The 4984-nt window shown below is 38.0% G+C and overlaps 1 pseudogene; it reads left to right on the top strand.

Moving 5' to 3' along the window:
* Window positions 1-583: 583 nt before the first annotated feature.
* LOC137240832 (uncharacterized) lies at window positions 584-1376 on the top strand (annotated as a pseudogene).
* Window positions 1377-4984: the final 3608 nt, after the last annotated feature.

The following is a 4984-nucleotide window of genomic DNA, read 5'->3' as shown; positions in this document are numbered from 1 at the left end:
GTAAAACGATTAAGGAATTTTGTAGATTAAAATTTCTAAACTTAGAATCGCGAACTTAATACGATATCATCGGAAGATGAATGAAAACCACGCGCGAAAGATTATTCTTTTTCTGTTACTATTTTTAAAATATCAATGCGGTCAATGTCACACGAACGAGGTGAAGGTACGCACGGGTCGTGTGATTTCACGTCTCTATCATTTGCAGCTTATCAATATGTTGAACATCATTGATGAAGATGTGGATCCGTGCGAAGATTTTTTTGCTCACGCTTGCGGATACTATAACGAAACTATGAATGAGGAGATGAAATTATCAAATGAATCATCATTTTATGCTGAAGAATCATTTGTTTTGCCATATTTATATAACTACCAGGATCGTATGCATTTCTTTGAACGCATTAAAATGCAATTTGTTACGCTGATGAGGATGTTTATTGTCTTTCAATGTATGAATGGCGGAGGAAACTATCAGAGATTCGTGGAAACAGTAGCACACATACTGTGGATGTATTAGCCAACGAATTATAGACTTTTTGTCGGGCGTTAGTTGGGGAAAAGCCTCTCGGCCACCAAGCGCATGCAGGTCAGGTTTGAAGATTTGTTATCAGAGTATTGGAACTGGAACGTATTTAAAACACATTTTAGCCGAAAAGCAGCTTTAGCCACGTACATTTATCATACTTCACGCTTTCAAGAGAAAAATGTTCTTTATTTATGGCTGAGCAATGGGATCGTTTCTTAAATGTACAGTTGCAACGCAGTGATTTTAATTTTGATGATTGCAATCATCCTATCTATTTCTTGCGCCATTTTTAAATTTTACTATTTTATTAGTTCAACGCCCACTTTTCCACTATTTTGCCACTTTGGGTTTTGATCTTTGGCATAAATCAGATTTGCTCTATAGTTCCGATGGTTACTATACAGCTTTGGACTGCTTGGAACGGCAAACGTTATTAAGCTTTGAGACCTCCAGCACTAATCAATACCTTGATGAAACGCAAGTTGCCGATATATTTCATTTTCATTGCACCTTTCTTGAATCTTTGAGTGATTATAACTTTTGGCTTGAAGGTGAATCCTTTGCCTTTACAGAGGATTTTGTGTTGGAACATTTTCACTTAACTTAGAAACGTGTCTTATTTTATGCAGTGGCTTAATTATATTGTGTTAGAAATGACGTTTGGTATTCGTTATTGATTAATAAGAGCTTTATGTATATGCCGCAATTCGGAACAGCCTTCGAGTGCGACGCGGTGGCAACGATGAATCCTTTGGTTAAATGCATGATTACCTAATTAGTTTGATTAATAAATACATAGTGCGTGGCAGGTCTGAACAAAATTTGAGCCGAAGCTGCTTCTAAACCAAAGCACCTAATATTTTTTTGCCATTTTATGTGCTTTCTGCATTCTAAATTTAATCTCTCTAGCATAGTTTTTGGCATTGCAAAGTGGGTCAATTTTTTTCTTTCGCAATTCATGAGGCAAAGATGCATTTTTACCAAATACTAACTCGAAGGGAAAAAATTTATTGCCGAAAACTGTGCTATTTGTTGCATTGTGTAGGAACGTAAAGTATTTTAAATAAATATCCCAGTCAGAAAAAGTATTGTGTAAATATGCACGTAAGTATTCATTAAGAACTCTATAATTACGTTCAATTGTACCAACAGTTTCATGATGGTATGCAGTTGAAAAATTATATTTAGTATTTAAAAGTTTAGTTAGTTCTTCAAATAATTCATTTTTAAATTACGTAACTAAATCTGATTTTATGGCATTCATTGTGCCGTATGTTAAAATAAAGCCTTCAAAAATTGCAGATGCAATTGTTTTTGCTGATTTATCTGGTACCTAAAGCTATTGTTACCAAATATTTAGTCATGTCACAAATCATGGTAAGTGCGAACTTGTTACCATATTTGGACACAGGTAGGGGCCCTATTGTATCAATTACTAATACACCAAACGGTTTACAGGGTGCTGGAGTTATAACAATGTGTTCTTAATTTTTGGTTTAACCTTGTTCAAAAGACATTTGTTACAAATCTTAACATATTTTGCTATATCACGAGTTATGTTTTTCCAATAAAATTTTGTTCCTAATTTCGCGGAAAGTTTTTTCATACCACAATGTTCTCCTATCGTCGTGGTAAATAGTCATTAACATAAGTTTTTTGTCATTGTCTGTTACAGTCTCCACGGGATCTGTTAGAATAATTTCTAGAGATTTTAGAATTTTATTTCCACGGTCTTTTAAATTTGTAACTGAAAAATGATTGAAAAAAATATAATCTTTAGGCCATTCTATTTGCTTAATTTTGCGTTTTCTGGCTTCTGATCCAAGCTTCGAAAGCAATTTCTCTAAAGTAATTATTTCGTTAGCAACCTCAAAACTAAGTAAATTGAGTTTCTTATGTTTAATATGCGCAAAAATCCTCAAATTTGTTGTTTTTATATCTTTATCGTAAGTAATTTCAGATCTTATACGCGGAATCTTTTTTGAAAAATTGAATGAAAATTTGTCTGTATATATGTCAGTTTTCCTAAGTAAATTTTGGTCGTGTGTCTGTTTTGTCATTGCTCTTGTCTCTACTGCCAAGATTTGTTTGTTAGTTTCCCTAATTTTGTCGATTGTCATGCGTGATAATGCATCAGCGCCAACGTCTGATTTACCCTTTATATAAACTATAGTAAAGTTATATCCCGCTAATTCTAGCCTAATTCTCGAAAGTTTTGAAGAGAGGTCTTTCAGGTTGAATAGGTATACTAGTGGTCTATGGTCTGGTTTTACAATGAAATGGGTGCCATAAACGTATAGCTGAAATAGCTTGATCGCAAAGTAAATAGCTAAAAGTTCTAATTCTATAATGGGGTTTTTCTGTTCGGCCTTATTAAATGCTGTAGAAGCGAAACAAATTGGCAAATCACTGCCTTGCTGTTCTTGACTCAAAATACCACCACATCCAGTTGTTGAAGCATCGACGGTAATAATGAATTGTTTTGTAAAATCTTGAAGTAATTTTGGTGAAAGTAATGCTGCTTTCAAAGATAAAAATGCCTTTTCGCACTCAACATCCCAAACAAATTCAACTCTTTTCCTGCTTAATCGAATTAGAGGCGCTGCCAGAGACGCAAAATTTGGTATAAACCTTAAATCGTTTTTCACCTGGTCCTTCCAACGGAGTGGGGGCCGCCCTCTACCTCTGCTTCCATAGGCAGGTTCCGATAGAAACACTTTCTTGGCCAGAGCATCATCTTTCATTCGGATAACATGGCCTAGCCAGCGTAGCCGCTGCGTTTTAATTCGCTGGAGTATGTGGATGTCTGCGTATAGCTCGTACAGCTCATCATTAAATCTTCTTCGGTACTCGCCATCGCCAACGCGTAGAGATCCATAAATATTTCGAGGACCTTTTCTGTCGAACACTCCCAAAGCCGCTTCATCTGCTGTTTTCATGGTCCATGCTTCTGCCCATATAGCAGGACGGGCAGGATAAGTGACTTGCAGAGTATGATTTTTGTTCGCCGAGAGAGGACTTTACTTTTCAATTGCCTACCTAGTCCAACGTAGCATTTATTGGCAAGATTGATTCTTCGCTGGATTTCAGAGTTGATGTTATTGCTAGTGTTGACGCTGGTTCCCAAATAAACGAAGTCTTTTACAATTTCGAAATTATGGCTGCCAACAGTAGCGGGGTTGCAAAGGCGCGTATACGCTGACTGTTTGCTCGATGACAGCAGGTACTTTGTTTTGTCCTCATTCACTATCAAACCCATCTTTACCGCTTCTTTTTCCAGTTTGGAGTAAGCAGAATTAACAGCGCGGGTGTTTAGACCGATGATATCAATGTCATCAGCATATGCCAGTAATTGCATCCTTTTATAGAATATTGTTCCAGTGCGGTTAAGTTCTGCAGCTAGTATAATTTTCTCCAGCATCAAATTAAAGAAATCACACGATAGGGGGTCACCCTGTCTGAAACCTCGTTTAGTTTCGAACGGCTCGGAGAGGTCCTTCCCAATTCTGACTGAACTGATGGTGTTGCTCAGCGTTATTTTGCATAGCCATATAAGTTTTGCGGGAAACCAAATTCAGACATAGCGGCATGGCAGGTGGCTTTAAAATCGAGGAAGAGGGGATGTGTGTCGATTCTCTTTTCACGGGTTTTTTCCAAGATTTGGCGCATTGTGAAAATCTGGTCGATGGTAGACCAGGTCTGAAGCCGCACTGATAAGGTCCAATCAGCCGGTTCACGGTGGGCTTCAATCTTTCCCACAATACACTTGAAATGACCTTTTATGCGATATTAAGAAGGCTGATTCCACGATAATTGGTGCGTTTTGCAGTATCCCCCTTCTTGTGAACTGGGAAAAGAACACTTAGATTCCAATCGTCGGGCATGCACTCGTCCGCCGATATTTTGCGAAGAAGCTGCTGCATGCGCCTTACCAACTCCTCGTCTCCTTACTTGAATAGCTCCGCAGGCAATCCATCTTCGCCCACGGCATTGTTGTTTTTCAATCTGGTTATTGCTATTCTAACTTCGTCATAATCGTCATAATCTTATAATATATATAACTAGCAGACCCGGCAGGCGTTGTTCTGCCCTAAATTTGGCCTATCTGCATACATTTTAATAAGCTTTTTCCGCTTAAATATGCCATACCCCTCTACACTTTTTCCTAATCTCTTTATTCACTCCTCCCACCGTCTTTTTCGCTTCATCACCATCTTCGTCTCATTCTATCTCTTTCTCAGTCTCCTTCTCTCTTTTATCTTCTCTCAAGTTTTTCTCCTTCTTCTTCGTCTCTTATTGCCAGTCCCAGAGGGTGGTATGTATTTTGTTCCAGTCCCATTCCGAGTCTCAGTCCCAGTCCCACTCCGAGTCTCAGTCTCAGTCCCAGTCCTAGTCCTAATCCCAGTCCCAGTCCGTCTCTATTATACTTCCCGGAAAAAAGCATCGTAAATACTA

The sequence above is a fragment of the Eurosta solidaginis genome, chromosome 1 (genome assembly GCF_040869045.1).
Source record: "Eurosta solidaginis isolate ZX-2024a chromosome 1, ASM4086904v1, whole genome shotgun sequence".
Classification (NCBI taxonomy): domain Eukaryota; kingdom Metazoa; phylum Arthropoda; class Insecta; order Diptera; family Tephritidae; genus Eurosta; species Eurosta solidaginis.
This window is presented reverse-complemented; position numbering and strand designations above follow the sequence as displayed.